The sequence below is a fragment of the Dipodomys merriami genome, unplaced genomic scaffold (genome assembly GCF_024711535.1).
Source record: "Dipodomys merriami isolate MVZ:Mamm:240054 unplaced genomic scaffold, mDipMer1.0.p SCAF_3, whole genome shotgun sequence".
Lineage (NCBI taxonomy): Eukaryota > Metazoa > Chordata > Mammalia > Rodentia > Heteromyidae > Dipodomys > Dipodomys merriami.
Window position 1 is genome coordinate 1,446,088 of NW_027204492.1, and position 18,665 is coordinate 1,464,752.

At 49.1% G+C, this 18,665-nt stretch overlaps 1 long non-coding RNA gene across 1 annotated transcript; it reads left to right on the forward strand.

The window, feature by feature from the left end:
• Positions 1 to 1,905: 1,905 nt before the first annotated feature.
• Positions 1,906 to 8,874, forward strand: LOC138839975 (uncharacterized). Its single transcript, XR_011376025.1, has 3 exons — positions 1,906 to 2,134; positions 5,247 to 5,429; positions 8,621 to 8,874. It is a non-coding gene; the product is annotated as an uncharacterized lncRNA (long non-coding RNA).
• The last annotated feature ends 9,791 nt before the right edge of the window (positions 8,875 to 18,665 follow it).

Genomic DNA, 18,665 nt, shown 5'->3' on the forward strand with positions numbered 1-18,665 from the left:
CAGCGCCACTTCCGGTTTTCTGGTGGTTTATTGGAGATAGGAGTCTCACAGTCTCTCCTGCCCCGGCTGGCTTTGAACCGAGATCTTCAGATCTCAACCTCCTGAGTAGCTAGGATGACAGGCGTGAGCCACCAGCGCCCGGCTAGATTTCTTGATTATAGCCATTCTAACTGGGGTGAGGTGGAATCTCAATGTTGTTTTGATTTGCATTTCTTTTATGGCTAGAGAAGATGAGCATTTATTCATGTGTCTATTGGCCATTCTTATTTCTTCTTCAGAGAAGTCTCTCTTTAAGTCTTTAGCCCACTTATTAATGGGGAGGTTGTTTCTTTGAGGATTTGTTGTTGGGGGACTTAATGTTTTTTAGCTCTAAGTATATTTGGATATGAGGCCCTTGTCTGTTGTATGGCTAGAGAAGATCTTCTCCTGATCCGTGGGCTTTCTATTGAGCTTGCTAGCTATGTCCTTTGCCGTGCAGAAACTGCAGTTTCATGCAATCACGGGCTGGCTTTGAACTGCTTTGCGATCCTCAGATCTCAGCCTCCAAGTAGCTAGTATTACAGGCATGAGTGACCAGTGCCCAGTCCTTTGGGTGTTTTTAATAGTTCTTTGCCTTTGATTTTCAATAGTTGAGCTGCAGCACGTCTAAGGGTGCTTTTCTTTGTATTTATCCTGCTTAATGGTTACAAACCTTTTTCAGTCTGTGATTTGATATGTTTGTATGCGTTTTAGACAAATCACAACCAGCATTTCCGCAAATATCGCTTGTCTCCCCCACCTCCACCCATCTTTGAGGGAGTGAGCACCTTGAGTCATGCCTGCATCGGTTGTTCTCCAGTGCCTTCTGTTTAAAAATAGCCGCGATGGCTGTTTTCAGTTAGTCTCTTAGAGACACTGTCATAGAGGCGCTATGGCTGGGCTAGAAGGCAATGGCGGAGCTCACGCACCATGGGCCAGGCCGTGGCTTTCATTTCTGACATTATTATTATTTCTCCTATGCCTTCAGGTACAATCCTCTCACCAAATGACCAGCCCATGTGACTTCTTCCCAATTTTCCACTTCTCCCATTCACCTCCCCGCATGTCCACATGCACGCGCGGCCCTCCCCGTTTCAGTGGGCACGCGTGGAAAGTGGAAAGCGAGGCCACCTCCCCAAACGAGCCTTCCTCCCATCTCAGACTTTTAACTCCCCCTCCCCCTCTCCACTTCCCTCCCTCCGCATAGACCCCGCCCCCCTCCTCCAGCCCCTCCCCACCCCCCCCATCCCTGTAAGCCAGAATGGCGGCAAAGGAGCTCTGAGTGCCCGAGCTGTTCTCTCTGTTGTAAAGAATACCTGGCTCTACAGCTACTGATGTTGGGGGGTTTTGTCCCCCTACAAATCTACAAGAGCCATTCTTGTGGTCTACGGGGCACCAGTTGCTGTAGCAACCTAGAGCAAGCCCTTGTGAAAGGAAGCTTGTTTTGCCCTGTCAGCGGGAGGGTGGAAAACGAGGCTGCTATTAGTGGAGGCTGCATATTAAGCAGAGCCACAGGCCGGCCTGGCAGAAGACAGGGGGCCATGGTGGCCATCTCGCAGGGACCGAGCTGCCAGCACCTCTGCTCACACAGGGAGGAAGCAGGAGAGCAGGGTGGCTTTTGTCGCCAGCCTTCACTTTTAATCAGCTCACCCAGGAGAGCTGCTGCGCCTCGGAGACAGAACGCCCCCCTGCCCCCAGCCCCCCACCGTCTCTCTGTCTCTCGGTCTGGTTCTTCCTCCCTCCTTCCCCCTCCCCCTCCATGTCTCCCTCCCTCTCTCCCTCCACTCTCCTCTCCCTCCCTCCCTCCCTCTTCCCACTTTCCCCTTCTCTTTCGCTCTCCCTCTTTCCCGCTCTGGCTGGAGTTTCTGCTGAGTCACTGCCTTAATGGCTGCCACCGCTAAGCAACTCGCCCTGTTTCTAAGGCAACCATGGAGCCCGGCTAGGAGCCACCAGCCAGCAGCGAAGCCAGCCTGGCCTATGAGACACTCCCATCTCGGCCCCCGCGTTGTCTTCTTTTTTTCCACCTTCCAGAACAGACCTATGTCCCCACAGGCAGGACTGCCAGCCATTTTGATGGATGGAGCTACTGTGTCCTCTGAGCGCGTGGGCACGGCAGGTGGGATGGGTGGCAAATGTACACTTGACGGTTGCTCTGCACGTTACTGCTCTGGCAGGGGGCTAGTCACTCCACTGTCTTTTTCTTCCTCTGCCTTTTGAAATCATGTCTTACATCCATCCGGTCTTTGCCTGTTCCCTTTGGATGCGGGCCTTATTCACTAGTCACAGGTGTTGCCATGATCAGAGTTCGAATCCCTGGTCATCTGTGTGTGGCAAATACTCTGCAAGGCTTTGGGATGTCTTTGATACGTCCTGTTAGGAAAATGAGTCAGGAGAGTATTGGAATAAAGAAAGAGCAGAGAACGTGGAAACTGAGTCATGAGTGTTAGGAGAGATCAGGCAGAGTAAAGGAGAGAAAGAAGAGAGAGACCCCAGCCGACCAGAAGAGGCTTTACTCATGGCTGCAGGGGGACTCCATGGGACACCAAGGAGAGGATCGGAGAGACAAAGAGCCGGGAGTGGGGATGGGGGTTAGGTTTGTTGCCTTTGGTTTTGTTTTGTTTTCTGGTTGTGGGTCTTGAACTCTGGGCCTGGCCACTGTCCCCAAGTTCTTCAGCTCAAGGCGAGTGCTCTACCCCTTGAGCCACATTGCCACTTCTGGTTTTCTGGTGGTTCATGGGAGATAAGAGTCTCACGGACTTTCCTGACCAGGCTGGCTTTGAACTGCAATCCTCAGATCTCAGCCTCCTGCGTAGCTAGGATTACAGGCCTGAGCCACCAGTGCGTGGCGGGGGTTAGGTTTTTCAGGCTCTTCTTTGGAATTGCTTTGTCCTGTTAGGGATGTTTATTGTCAAACTGTCCTGTTGGGAATTTATGGTACAAACTGCTCCATTTTGGGTCTTTCTTTCTTTTTTGGGGGGGGGGTCCGGTCACCATTTTGGGTCTTATGTAGGGGTATCATCCTAACTCCCTCGGTCCTGTGCTTTTGGATAAGGCTGGGGTGAGGTTTTCCTGAGGACTGAGGACCAGGGGAAGGTTCCCAGGGGAGGGCAAGTGGTGGGCCATGCGAGCAGCATGGACTTATGAGAACAGACCGATTCCCACCAAAACGTACTCAACAGACCAAGTCAACTTTAATAGAAAGTTGAAGAGGGATGCCAGGGTGACCTGAGGAGAGTCAGGACACAAGAGGCATAAAGGGACCGCATAAAGGTACTGGGGTGGAGGGACATAGAAGGTAGCTGGAGGGTTCAAAGAGTTTCCGAAGGGGCTGGGAAGGTGGCTCAGTGGTAGAGCGCTTGCCTTGCATGCCTGAGGCCCTGGGTTCGATTCCTTAGCACCAGATAAGCAAAAAGAAAAAAGCCGGAAGTGGCACCGTGGCTCAAGTGGTAGAGTGCTAGCCTTGAGCTGAAGAGCTGAGGGACAGCGCCCAGGCCCAGAAGTCAAGCCCCATGACCCCCCCCCCAAAAAAAAAGAGTTTCCGGAGTTTAAGGAGTAGCTCTGGATGCAGGAAAGAACCCATTGTTGCAGCAAGTTCCCTGTCCCTTCTTTCGGTGACCCTCACCTGAGAGGGTTGGCAGTGGGCTTTCATATTTACATTCAGATTATATGCTGGAGGTGGGGCTGGAGAATTTTGGGACAGTCCCCTGGGGGGACGGTATTCCGTGGGCCAAGCCATGGGAACAATATTGAGTTAGGAGAACAAAGCAGATTCCCATCGTTTCCCATGCAAAATTGGACTCATCTTTCCTGTATCTCTGGTTTTCACAACAGGCTTTAAAAAGTCTTTCTGCAGCCAGGCACTGGTGGCTCTTGTCTGTAATGCTAGCTACTCAAGAAGCTGAGACCTTAACATCACAGTTTGAAGCCAGCCCACGCAGGAAAAATCTACCCAAAAACTGGAAGTGGGACTGTGGCTCAAGTAGTAGAGTCCTAGCCTTGAGCAAAAAAGTTTAAGAACCATGCCCAGACCCCGAGTTCAAGTCCCAAGACTGGCACGCGTGTGCACTCATGCACACATGTGCACACACACACACACATGCACACAAATTTGCCTCTAAATCCCAATAAAACTGGGACACACACACACATACACACAGTACACTGCAGCTGGGCACTAGTGGCTTATGCCTATAATCCAACTACTCAGGAAGCTGAGATTTGAGGACAGAGGTAAAAAGCCAGCCCAGGCAGGAAAGTTCATGACATTCTTTTTATTTTTATTTATTTATTTATTTTGGGTCCGGTCATGGGGCCTGAACTCTGGGCCTGGGCGCTGTCCCTCAGCTCTTCAGCTCAAGGCTAGTGCTCTACCACTTGAGCCACAGCTCCACTTCCGGCTTTTTTCTTTTTGCTTGTGTGGTGGTGAGGAATCGAACCCAGGGCCTCATGGATGCAAGGCAAGCGCTCTGCCACGGAGCCACCTTCCCAGCCCTTCATGACATTCTTATACTGAGTGAAGTACCAAAAATCCAGAAGTGGAATTATGGTCTGTGGTTCAAATGGTAGAGCACCTTGAGCAATAAAAGCTCAGGGACAAAGATAAGTGCCAGTGGCTCACGCCTGTCATCCTAGCTACTCAGCGAGGCTGAGATCTGAGGATTGTAGTTCAAAGCCAGAACGGGCAGGAAAGTCTGTGAGACTCTTAGCTCCAATAAACCAGCAGAAAATTGGAAGTGGCGCTGTGGCTCAAGTGGTAGAGTATTAACCTTGAGCTGAAGAGCTGGGGGACAGTGCCCAGGCCCAGAGTTCAAGCCCCATGACCAACAAAGAAAAAAAGAAAAAGATAAAGCTCAGGGACAGTACCCAGGACCTGAGTTCAAGTACCAGGACTGACACAAATAGCACGTCGGGATTCCCAAATAACACGTCTGGATCCCTATAATTACCTTTTTTCCCCTGCCAGTCCCAGGCTGTTCACATTTGCTGGGTATTCATAGAGCTGTTGTCGGAAAGCCTGGAGGCAGCAAACTTTCCTCTGCTATACTAGATTGCACTTCTTTTTTTTTCCTCCCTGGAGGTCTGTCCCGTTTTGCTTGAGCTATTTTGAACCTATTTTTACATTATTCCTAAAATGTTTTGTTTTGTTCTGTCTGCTATTAATATAGCTGTGCCAGCCTCACTTAGTAGCTGCCTAGCATATCATCTTTTCTCTTGCTTGCATTCCACAGACATGTGCCTTAGGGGACCCTCTAGTAAACAGCACGCACCTGGAGGTTGGGGAGCTTTGATCCAACTTGACAGTGTCCAGCCTCTACCAGCTCCCCACCACAAGTCCTCCAGGCGGTCACGGTGTGTCTTTCCTGGCAGAATTCCCCAGAGAGGCCAGCTCAGCAGTCCTGCATGTCTTAATGGTGAGTGTCCCTAGCCCCACTCCTTCGCCTATTTGGGTTGTACAACATATGGAGCTATCCAGAAAGAAAGCCATCTGAATTGCCAAGGTAGACTTTCAAATGGTGAACACCTCTGCATAGCCTGTCAAGCCAAGGCCAGGAACTTCCCAAAGGGAAACTGAGGTGCTGTGGCCTCCCTGTGTGTCCACAGGACCCCTGATTCATTCATATGAAAGAGGGTTTACGGGCTGAGGGAGGAGAAATTGGGGGGTTCATGTAAAAGGGGGATGCAGTTTCAGTTTTACAAGATGAAAAGTAGTTCTGGAGTTGCTGGGTACTAGCAGCTCACCCCTGTCATCCTAGCTACTCAGGAGGCTGAGATCTGAGGATAGAAGTTTAAAGCCAGGGGCTGGGAAGGTGGCTCAGTGGTAGGGCGCTTGCCTTGCATGCATGAGGCCCTGGGTTCGATTCCTCAGCACCACATAAGAAAAAAGCTGGAAGTGGCACTGTGGCTCAAGTGGTAGAGCGCTAGCCTTGAGCAGAAGAGCTGAGGGACAGCGCCCAGGCCCAGAGTTCAGGCCCCATGACCAGACCCAAAAGAAAAAAAAAAAAAGAAGTTTAAAGCCAGTCTAGGAAGGAAAGTCTGTGAAACACTTATCTCCAATTATCCACTAGAAAGCCGAAGTGGCACTGTGGCTCAAAGTGATAGAGTGCTAGCCTTGAGCACAAAAACTGAGATACAGTGCCCACATGATGAGTTCAAGTACCACAACTGACAAAAAAAATTCTGGAGGTGGATTATGTTGCTAATTGCACAACTTTATATTTCAGTGCAGGATATTAAACCCAGGTTCTTGCACAAGCAAAACACTTGTTCAAAGGAGCAACATTTCCATACCCTAGAAATGTATTTACTACCATTAAAAGGTACACTGAAAATGGTTAAAATGCTGTGCAGTCAATCTGGAACACGAACTTGATTGGTTTAAGAAAGGTTTAGGAGATTAGGGAGATTCCAGAGAGGATTAACTAAAGGGCTGAGGCTCACTTCCCAGGAAGAGGCTGTGAGGCCACATTGGCTAAACTCTAGCCTATACATTAGCCCTAGGGCTCCAATGGAATCAAAGGGAAAAGGACAATCTACTATTCTCTCTCTTTTTCTCCCCCCCCACTCTTCTTCCCCCTCCCTCCTCCCATCGCTCCCTGTTTCCCTCCCTCTCTTTTTTCTCTTTCTCTGTCCTTCTTTCCTTCCTCCCTTTCTTTTTTTGGGGGGAGGGAGTTTAAATGTATTTTTTGTCTTTTCTTTATTGGTACTAGGGATTGAACCTAGGATGTTGTACTTGCTAGGCAAGTGCTTTGCACTGAGCTACATGCTAGCCTTCCTTCCTTCCTTCCTTCCTTCCTTCCTTCCTTCCTTCCTTCTTTCTTCCTTTCTTTTTTTCCTTCTTCCCACCACCATGATATCTTGTCCTCCCCACCTTGAAACTATGAAGCAAATAAATCTTTCCTTCATTGTTTTCCTCAGCTATTTTGTCACAGTGGTGAAAAGTGTAACTAATACAAATGGCAAATTTTGCCCTATGTGCATTTTACCACAATACTTCTTTTTTTCAGATTCCAAAGTGCTATATTTTTCAAAATAAAGATGACACAGTTTAGAGACAATGTCTACACAAGAGTTACAAAAAATAGCTGCCCAGGCATACATACATACAGGTTTGTTCATTATACGCATATGGTTATATGTGTGCTTGCAAAAAAAAAAAGTTCTTTGAAAATAGATACAAGAAGCTAGGCATCGGTGGCTCACACTTGTAACCCTAGCTACTCAGGAGGCTGAGATCTGAGGATCGTGGTTCAAAGCCAGACCCCGCAGGAAAGTCCACGAGACTCTTCTCTCCAATGAACCACCAGAAAACCGGAAGTGACACTGTGGCTCAAAGTGGTAGAGTGCTAACCTTGAGCTGAAGAGCTGAGGGACAGCGCCCAGGCCCCGAGTTCAAGCCCCACAACTGACCAAAAACAAAAACAAAAACAAAAACAAAAATGCTACTAGTGTGAACAGAGCCATCCTGAATGCCCCAATAATTCGTGTGTGGCACTGAGGATTAAAGCCAGGCCCCTCTCCATGCTAGGAAAGTTCACGTATGTGCCAGTCCTGGGGCTTGAACTCAGGGCCTGGGTGCTATCTTTAAGCTTTTGCATTCAATGCTAGCATTCTACCACTTGAACCACACCTCCACTTAGAGTTTTTTGTGTGTGCTGTTCCTGGGGCTTGAATTCAAGGCCTGGGCACTGTTCCTGAGCTTTTTGCTCAAGGCTAGTGCTCTACCACTTGAGCCCTAGCTCCACTTCTGGCTTTCTGGGGGGTTGGTTGGAGATAAGACTCTCATGGACTTTCCTGTCCAGGCTGGCTTCAACCTGCAATCCTCAGATCTCAGCTTTCTGAGTAGCTAGGATTACAGAAATGAACTACTCACTGGTACCCAACTTGTTTTCACTATTTTTGTTTCTGAGACAGTCTTACTGACTTTGTCAAGGCTGGCATCTATCTTGAGATGTTCTTGTCTCTGCCTCCTGGACAGCTAGTTTTACAGGTATAGGCCACCATCCCCACTCACAATAAACAGGCCTCATGCCTGTAATCCTAGCTACTCAGAAAGCTGAAATCTGAGGATCGCAGTTTGAAGCCAGCCTGGGCAGGAAAGTCCATGAGACTTTTTTTTTTTTGTCAGTTGTGGGGTTTGAACTCAGGGCTTGGGTGCTATCCCTAAGCCTCTTTGTGTTCAAGGCTAGAGCTCTACCACTTGAGCCACAGTGCCACACTTAGGAGTTTTGACTGGTTAATTAGAGGTAAGAGTCTCACGGGCAGCCCAGGCTGGCTTCAAACTGTGATTCTCAGATCTCAGCCTCCTGAGTAGCTAGGATTACAGGTGTGAGCCACTGGCACCTGGCTCCATGAGATTCTTATCCCCAGTGATCCACCAAAAAGGTGAAAGTGGAGCTACAGATCAAGTGGCAGAGTACTAGCTTTGAGTAAAAAAAGTTAAGGGACAGTGTCCAGGCCCTGAGTTCAGGCCCCAGGACTGGCAGAAAAATAAAGACATTTGGATCCAAAGTCATCATTTCAAGGGGTCTCTGGAATAGAGGTACTAACAAGAGTGACAGAGGAAAAGCCCAGAGCCCTAAGGCCCCTTCCTGTCTCTCCACAGTGAGCCATCCTGAGCTGTCAAGCTGTTAGCACTATGACTCATGCACCCCATCTGTAAGATGCTGTGAGAGTGATGGAGTCTTGCTCCCCTGCAACTTCAGGCTGTGGCAAGTAAGATTGGGGTTCCCCACACCTAAGATGTACTCAGGTCATCCCTACTCACTATTGCCTATGCCCTACGAGACAGGAAAATGAAACTCACCCCATTACTGAACAACAGAAATAAACCTTAACTCTGTGACTTTTTGACTCTGTGTGTGTGTGTGTGTGTGTGTGTGTGTGTGTGTGTGTGTGTGTGTGTGTGTGTGTACTAGTCTTAGGGCTTGAACTCAGGACCTTGGCACTGTGCACTTGAGCCACAGCTCCACTTCTGGCTTTTTTGGTAATTTGTTAGACATCAGTGTCACAGACTTTCCTGCCCTAGCTGGCTTTGAACTTCGATCCTTTTGAGTTGCTAGGATTACAGGCTTGAGCCATCAGCTATTTGAGAAGCATAAATAAGAGCATTGTGGCTAGTCCAGGATTATGCCAGACATAAATGCAAGATTCGATTGTTTAAATAAAAGTGAAAATGTACTATGGATAGGGTTCAGGTGGTTGACTACTACCTAGCAAGTGTGAATCCCTGAGTTAAAACCCCAGTACTGCCAATTACACACACACACACACACACACACACACACACACACACACACACACACACACACACACACACACAAACACAAGCACACAAACAGAAACTGATACTCTGTGCCTATTAAAGATTAAGTTCTGGGCTGGGAAGGTAGCTCAGTGGTAGAGTGCTTGCCTTGCATGCATGAGGCCCTGGGTTCAATTCCTCAGCACCACATAAGCAGAAAAAAGCCAGAAGTGGTGCTGTGGCTCAAGTGGTAGAGCGTTAGCCTTGAGCTGAAGAGCTGAGGGATAGTGCCCAGGCCCAGAGTTCAGGCCCCACGACCGACAAAAAAAAAAAAGTTCCTACTTCCCCCTTTGTGCATGTTGTAGCATGGGTCAGAATTTCCTTCCTTTTCAAGAATGAGTGATATTCCATTGTAAGTTTGACCACATTTTGTGTTTCCACTCATCCACTGATTAATATAGGTCTCTTGTACCTTGTGACTATGCTAAATGATGCTGTTGCAACCATGGCTCTTTTCTTTTCTTTTTTGTCAGTTGTGGGGCTTGAACTCTGGGCCTGGGCACTGGCCCTGAGCTCTTCAGCTCAAGGCGAGAGCTCTACCACTTGAGCCACAGCACCCCTTCCAGTTTTCCGGTGGTTCATTGGAGTCTCATGGACTTTCCTGCTTGGGCTGACTTTGAACCGAGATCCTCATATCTCAACCTCTTGAGTAGCTGGGATTACAGGCATGAGCCACCTGTGCCTGGCAACCATGGCTCATTAAGTCCCTGCTCCTAAGTCTTTTAGGGATATACCCACAAATGGGATTGCTGGATTGTGTGGCAGGTCTTTTTTATTTGTTTTTTTTTTTGGGGGGGGGACCTCAATAAGAAACTGGGAAATGGGGGGGTGGGAGATGGGAAGAGATGGGAGGGGGAAACAAAGGAGGAGGCAACAATGCTCGATAAAAAATGTACTCATTATCTTGCCCATGTAATTGTAACCCCTCTATAAGGTATTTTCACAATTTACAAAAAAAAGAAGCCAGGCGCTGGTGGCTCTCGCCTGTAATCCTAGCTACTCAGGAGGCTGAGATCTGAGGATCATGGTTCAAAGCTAGTCTGGGCAAGGAAAGTGCATGAGACTCTTAGCTCCAATAAATCACTCAAAAACTGGAAGTGGCACTGTGGCTCAAGCGGTAGAGCGCTCGTCTTGAGCTGAAGAACTGAGAGACAGCGCCCAGCCCAGAGTACAAGGCCCATGAATGACATTAAAAAAAAAAAAAAAAACTGGAAAATGGAGGCTGGGAAGGTAACTCAGGGGTAGTGTGCTTTCCTTGCATGCATAGGCATTGGGTTTGATTCCTCAGCACCACATAAGCAGAAAAAGCTGGAAGTGGCATTGTGGCTCAAATGGTAGAGCACTAGTCTTGAGCTGAAGAGCTGAGGGACAGCGCCCAGGCCGAGTTCAGGCCCCACAACCGACAAAAAAAAAAAGAAAAAGAAACTGGGAAATGGAAACTAAAACAAAAGGAAATTGTGGGTTGCCCCATGAGCTTAGCAGAGGGTAAACCCCGCAGCCACGCCAGTCCTGGGAGGCCATGATGCTATGGAAACTTAGGGGCAGGGATTTGGCAACCAGAGTGTTCTCATACGTAAGCGCCGAGTGGCACGCACAGCCTGTCTGCATTTGTGAGCAATGAGGAACCATGCCACGGCTGAGCTCTCGGCAGTGCAGGACACATGCAGAAGGTGGAAACCAGACAGAGAGTGGCATGGCTCTTGTGCATATCCAAGGAGCCTGTTGCACCGGGCAGCTGGGTGGAGAGCAGGGTTGGGCCCCAACTGAATGTGTCAGGTTTCAGGCCAAGATGGTGGCAGTGGGGACTTATTGGCTGAGGCCCACTGCAAGTGAGGCCGGGAATGGGAAGAAGAGGCAAAAGGAAAACCAGAAGTCAGCATTCTGAAATAAAACAGAAAACAGCTGCGTGTCAGCGGCTCATACCTGTAGACCTGGCTACTCAGGAAGCTGAGATCTGAGGATCACTATTCAAAGCCAGCCTGGGTAGGAAAGTCAGTGAGATCTTCATCTCCAATTAGGCACCAAAAAGCTGGAAATGGCACTGTGGCTCAAAATGGTAGAGCACTAGCCTTGAGCACAAAAGCCCAGGCACAGTGCCTAAACCCTGAGTCCAATCCCCAGGACCAGCACAAAAGAAGAATGGAAGGAAGGAAGGAAGGAAGGAAGGAAGGAAGGAAGGAAGGAAGGAAGGAAGGAAGGAAGGAAGGAGAGAAAACAAAGATCAAAGCAAAAGGTGAGGGCTGGGAAGGTGGCTCAGTGGTAGAGTGCTTGCTTTGAATGCATGAGGCCCTGGGTTCAATTCCTCAGCACCACATAAGCAGAAAAAGCCAGAAGTGGTGCTGTGGCTCAAGTGGTAGAGCACTAGTCTTGAGCTGAAGAGCTGAGGGGCAGCACCCAGCCAAGAGTTCAGGCCCCACAACTAGCCAAAAAAAAAAGAAAAGAAAAAGAAAAAGGTGTCAATGGAAGAATCTAGAAAAGCTTGAGAAGGTGAGCAAGACCCAGACTGCCACTTCAGGCCTCACTGACTGTCCAGAGCTAGAGACCCAACCCTGGGCACACGATGCCACACACTGGGCAAAGTGTGTAGTGGCCATGTGGGCAGGGTAGTTACAAAGGCTGCTTGTCAGCCTGGAATACACAGAGCTCAGGAAGCCAGCAGGCTAGGCGATAGCTCAATGGGAAGCCTCCCCTGACGCCAGATTATTATGTGCAGGATGACTTGAGGACACTCTTTTTTTTGGGGGGGGGGTCTGGTGGTGGGGCCTGAACTCTGGGCCTGGGCGCTGTCCCTCAGCTCTTCAGCTCAAGGCTAGCACTCTACCACTTGAGCCACAGTGCCACTTCCGGCTTTTTTCTTTTTGCTTATGTGGTGCTGAGGAATCGAACCCAGGGCCTCAGGCATGCAAGGCAAGCGCTCTACCACTGAGCCACCTTCCCAGCCCTTGAGGACACTCTTGAGGACATAAGTTACCTACTTTTTAGCTTTCCAATGTTTCTGCTCATGAAGGCCTCTCAAGGAAACATCACTGGCCCTGTGTTCCTGGTTTAAGGGAGCAAAGTGCCCTTGTAGTCCAAGGCTAAGACAAACTGCTTCCTGTTCTCTATAGAACATGACATGAACTTATTTATAAATGCACAGTTGAGCTTTAACAATGATTTTGGAATTATTATTATTTTAGAATTTTTGGTGTTGAAGATTGAACCCAGGGCCTTTTGCATGCTGAACACACTTCATGCCTCTCCCCTTAGATTAGCTTTCAAATTTTATAAGCGTGTCACTGGTGGCTCATGTCTGTAATCCTAGCTGCTTGAGAGGCTAAGATCTGAGAAGCCAGTCCTGGCACAGAAGTCTAGGAGATTTATCCCCAATTAACCAACAAAAAGCAGGAAGTGGTACTGTGACTCAAGTGGTAGATGGTAGCCTTGAGCAAAAGGACACTGGGGACAGTGTCCAGGCCCAGAATTTGAGACCCAGGACCAGAAAAAAGAGCACCTGCAGGGGCTGGGGAGGTGGCTCAGTGGTAGACTGCTTGTCTTGCATGCTTGAGGCCCTGGGTTTGATTCCTCAGCACCACATAAGCAGAAAAAGCTGGAACTGGTGCTGTGGTTCAAGTGGTAGAGCACTAGCCTTGACATGAAGAGCTGAGGGACAGTGAGTGCCCAGGCCCAGAGTTCAGGTACCATGACCAGCAAAAAAAAAAAAAAAAAAAAAAAAAAAAAATGAGCACCTGCAAATTATTAAAAGACAGGGCTGGGAAGGTGGCTCAGTGGTAGAGCGCTTGCCTTGCATGCATGAAGCCCTGGGTTCAATTTACCAGCACCACATAAGCAAAAAGAAAAAAAGCCGGAAGTGGCGCTGTGGCTCAAGTGGTAGAGCGCTAGCCTTGAGCTGAAGAGCTGAGGGACAGCGCCCAGGCCCAGAGTTCAGGCCCCATGACTGGATCCCACCAATAAAAAAGAGAGAAAAGACCCTGGAAATGGGGAAAGAATATATACTAGCAATTCACAGAAGGACAAACTCAAACTTGTAACAGAAAAACATGCATATGCTAGCAGTGCATTAGTGTGTGGATGGGGGGTGGGCTGTGTTAAAGTTACGATCAGATCTCTTTCCCTATCAGATTAGCACAACAGGAAAGACTGGCCACCCTTTGCTGGTGGGTGAGGGCCAAGGGAAGCAGGGAAAGTGCTGGAAGAAATGAGAAACAATCAAGAGCTTAACACGAGGGCACTTCAGCACGACTGGACAGCTCCGGGCCAAGGCTACCCGTCACCATAAGAATCACACAGTAGGTGCGTGAATGTTAATATCTCTAGCCCCCAGCTGCATCTGTGGAACGCCCTCTACCCAGACCCGAACTCCACCCTGCCCTTCACAAAGACAGATCCCTCCCTGGGTTCCCCTCCTGCTGGTTGGTTTCTCTGGGATAGGAAGGTCTGCACACTCTCCGCCCAGACCTAACTGTGCATGCAGAGAACCTCTGGCCTCTACCCAGATGTGATAAGGATGCCCCTGAATGGGGAGGGGCTCCCTGTCTCCCTCTCCCGTGGGGGAGGTGGCCTTGTCAGCCTCATCTGGCAAATAAGCCCCTTTTCCTGTACAAGACTCTGACCGTGTGCTCTTCTGGGATGGGGCTTTCAGTGGGCACACAGCCCAAGTGTGTGCAAGGCAATGAGGGAACATGGCAGCCCTGACCAAGAAGCATGCGTGTGCTGTTGAAGCCACACAGGCCTCGGGATGGCTGGGGCCGGGGGCACTGACATTCTTCTGGAGACTTTTCTGTGTGGCTCGTTTCTCCTTACCTGCCAGCCTGCACTGTCCATGCACCAGAACAAAAACAACAAAGCATTGTTTGGGGTTTTATTTTGAGCCAGAGTCTTACGATGGAGTCCAGATGGGCCTCAAACTTGTGATCCTCCGCCTCAGCCTCCCAACTGCTGGGATTCGAGGTGTGCTGTTACTGTGCACTCTAGTTGCAGTTTTGTTCTTCTGAGACACGAGGGACGGTCCACATGGGTGCTGACCTCGCTCTCCCCTTAAGAGCCTCTGAGCTATTCAGTCAAGGGTCAGGGAGAGGCCCTGGCTGTCATCCCAGCTATGGACCCCAGAAGCTCAGACCACAGGAATCCAGCAGCAGCCAAGTTCCCTAAGCCCAGTGGACATTTTGTGGTGCAGAAAGCCACGGAGGAGAGGTAGGGAGAGGGAGGCCCAACCACGAACCCTGCCTCATTATTGTGTCGGTGGCCTCTGGCAGCTGCCATCTCCAGGTCTGGGCTGCCACAGTGAGGTTCCAGCCCCAGTAGTAACATTCCCCTAAGCAGGAAGGAATGAATGCAGGAAGCACGAGGCTGATTTTTTTTAAAGGTGAGGTAGTTCTAGCCTACCACCTGCTGGGGGCCCTCTCACACCTCCCTCCTGCTTAGCCCCGTCCAGGCTCTGGGGCTTTTGGCTATGGTTGAGTTGGCTCCCTGTAGCCCTGCTGGATGTAACTAATAAAAAAAAAATTATAGGGCAGCAGTTAAATCTGAATTTCAGTAGGACAATGAATAACTTTTCAGTATAAGCATGCAATATTTCACACACATGAGTAAAAGCATTATTGGCCAGTCCTGCATATAATCTAGCAACTGTAGAGAGAAGAGAGGGGTTGGGCTTCCAAATCTGAATGTGCCACCTGTTTCCTGTGGGGACCCAACCCGACACATAAGAATGAATACCAGAAGGTTCTCAATGTGATTGCATAGGAGCTAGTAAAAATGAAAAATAACACCATGAAATCTCTTTGTACAATTAATATATACTATTTAGAGAATTAATATATACTATTGAGAGAGAGTGAGAGTATGTGTTTGTGCCAGAGAGAGAGAAGAGAGAGAGAGAGAGAGAGAGAGAGAGAGAGAGAGAGAGAGAGAGAGAGAAAGCAAGCAAGCAAGCAAGCAAGCAAGTAAGCCAGATGCCATTGGCTCATGCCTATAATTCTAACTACTCAGGAGGCTAAGATATGAGTCTCACAATTTGAAGCCAGGCAAGAAAGTCCATGACATTCTTTTTTGGTCAGTCCTGGGGCTGGAACTCTGGGCCTGGGCATTGTCCTGGAGCTTTTGTGTTCAAGGCTAGCACTCTAAAATGTGAGCCACAGTTCCACTTTTGGATTTTTATGGCTAATTGAAGATAAGAGTCTCACTGACTTTCCTGCCTGGCTTCAAACCAGGATCCTCAGATCGCAGCCTCCTCAGTAGCTAGAATTACGGGTGTGAATCACTGGTGCCTGGCTCTTATTACAATTACCCACCAAAACTCCAGATGTGGAGCTGTGGCTCAAGTGGTAGAATGCTGGCCTTCAGTGAAAAGTACCCTGGCCCTAAGTTCAATCCCTAGGACAGGTGTGGGGAGGAGAGGAGAGGAGAAGGGAGGGAAACAAGATTAAACTGGTGTTTCCAGCTCAAAGGTGTGGAATGAACAAAGGCCCACGGTCCTAGCAGTCCCTCCTGTCAGAGTGGAGATGGGGGAGGAGAGCTGGGGGCTTGGCTTAGTGGTAGAACACCTGCCTTGCAACCTCCATTCCAACTCTAGTAGCATCAAAAAGAAAAAAAATGACTTGGGCATTGGTGGCTCTTGCCTATAATCCTAGCTACTCAGGAGGCTGAGATCTGAGGATCACAGTTCAAAGCCAGCTTGGGCAGGAAAGTCTGTGAGATGCTTTTTTCCAACAAAGAATCCAAAAGTGGAGCTGTGACTCAAGTGGTAGAGAGCTAGCCTTGAGGGAAAAAAAAAGCTCAGGGACAGTGTCTAGGCCTGGAGTTCAAGTCTCAAGACAGGCACAAAAGAATAAAATCAATAAATGAGGGAAGTTCCTGACAGAGAAATAACAAAAGGAGGGGGCTTCTTGGAGCCAAATGAAGATCCTAACCCACAAGGACCCCCAATCCCATCTCCTATGCTACCTCCTCTCTGAGTCCATAGGGAAACGCACCCCCCCCAGTCTCTGGGCTAAGGACACCCCCATAGGGGTGCACAGCATTCGGCATCTCCCAGAGCACAGGGAGCCTCTGAGACAGAACTTCCAAAGGAACAAAACCATTTCCTTGGCACACACTGTCCCTGCTCTCCACCCTGCCTGGACTGCATGTCCTGCCTTGAGGCCCCAACCTGTGGGCCAGGCCTTGAAGGGGCAGAGGTTGCTGAGATATCTCTTATGGACCCTTCACTGAACTTTCCAAAGGGTTCCTCACACATGGGTTTGGTGGGACTCACTACCCACTTACTCACTTGAGATACACCCAGTGACGAGTTTCAGATCACCCCAGTTATCACAGCGCCGCAAGTTCACCCTGAGGCCCTCGTAGGAGGGCCTCGCAGGCACTGAGCAAGTCATGGGCAGCCTGTCTTCCCAGGCCATTCCGCAGGGACAAGGTGTCTTCTCTCTCATCCTGTACTACCCTTGTGCCAATTGCTTATCTATGTAATTTGTGTGCATCCACTCAGATGGGTCTAGAAAGGCCAGAATGGGAAGATCCTATCTGATATTTGTAGTTATTGGAATGAAGCCTAGCACTGGAGAGACAGTGAACTAAGTGAGTGAGTACTATTAGCTTTCTTTAGAAGTCTCCATTCTAAGCCAGGCACTAGTGGTTTGTGCTCATAATCTTAGCTACTCAAGAAGCTGAGATCCAGACCGTGGCAGTTTGTTTGGGTTTTTTTTTTAACTGTATTTTTTTCTTTTCTTTTTTGGTACTGGGGATCAAACCCAGGGTGTTGCACTTGCTAGGCAAGCGCTTTGCCACTGAGCTACATCCCAGCCCAACCATGGCAGTTTGAAGGTGTGGTTTCAGTGGTACAGTGACAGCTTAGCAAGTAAGTTAAACTATCTGGAGGCCCCAAGTTCAAAATCCAATACCACCAAAATACCCAGTCCCCTTTATAGCCCAGTGATGCTGTCCCACGCCTACTATACCAGCATTCACGAGGCTGAAGCAGGATTATGAGTTCAATGCCAAGTTGAACTGCATGAAGACTTTATCTCAAAAAGAAAAACAATGTCTCTTTTCTAGATCCAATGCCTATAAAGGCAGGGAGAGAGAGTGCATGGAAGGGAGGGGAAGGGTCTCCAGGAGCCCCTAGTGGGCAGTCCAAAGGCAGAATCCTCAGCACCTCATATTACTCAGTATAACCCATAGGGGTGGGCTGGGAAGGTGGTTCAGTGGTAGAGCACTTGCCTTGTATGCAGGAGGCCCTGGGTTCGATTCCTTAGCACTACATAAGCAGCAAAAGCCAGAAGTGGTGCTATGGCTCATGTGGTAGAGTGCTACCCTTGAGCTGAAGAACTGAGGCCCCATGACCGACCAAACCCCCCCCCAAAAAAATCCAAAGGGGTGTTGCACCCTGACCCACAGATCGGAAACTCTGATTCACGCCTGTAATCCTAGCTACTCAGGAGGCTGAGATCTGAAGATCCTGGTTCAAAGCCATCTGGCAAAGAAAGTCCTGGAGACTCTTATCTCCAATAAACTACTCAGAAAAAAGCCAGAAGTGGTGCTGTGGCTCAAGCAGTAGAACACTCATCTTGGGCACAAAGAGGTTCAGGACAGCACCCAGGCCCTGAGTTCAAGCCTGGGGACTGGCCAAAAAGTATGATTCATGAGTTCATGAGTTTAATGCTCTCATGGACACATTCAGCCTACTCGATGACAGACACAGGAAGACAGCTGAGCCCCACCTGAGTGGTAGACCCACATACAACTTTACTTTCTTTTGTTTTCTGTTTGTGTGGTCCTGGGGCTTGAACTCAGGGCCTGGACACTATCCCTGAGCTTTTGTGCTCAAGGCAAGTGTACCACTTTAAGCCACTTTGAGTCTGTAATACTCTTACACACTTTCCTGCCTGGGTTAGCTTTGAACCAGTCCTCAGATCTCAACCTCCTGAGCAGCTGGATTACAGGCATGAGTCACCAGCACATGGCTTAAATTTTTTTTTTCCATCTAGACATGCCCAGTCTCATCCCATGAGTGATGTGGGGTGACGTGGCTGTCCTGTGACTTGCCTACAGCGAACACAAAATGAAGTCAGAGTACAGCAGTCACGAGTGTGTCATCTGGCTGCTGCTGGATAGGCACAACCCCAGTCACCACTGGGGACACTCACTGGCCAGCTGTCCCCAGCCTGCCATCCTCAAGATAGTGCAGACAACTACTCTCTCCAGCCTTGAGCATGGTGGTGTTCTTGGGGTCATTCCCCCCCCCCCCGCATTTTATTTTTGAAATGTTTCAAACTACAGAGCAATGAGAACCTGCAACCGGTTCCCTGCACCCCTCCCCAGGTCTTTATTTCCTCCAGCAAGTTCGATA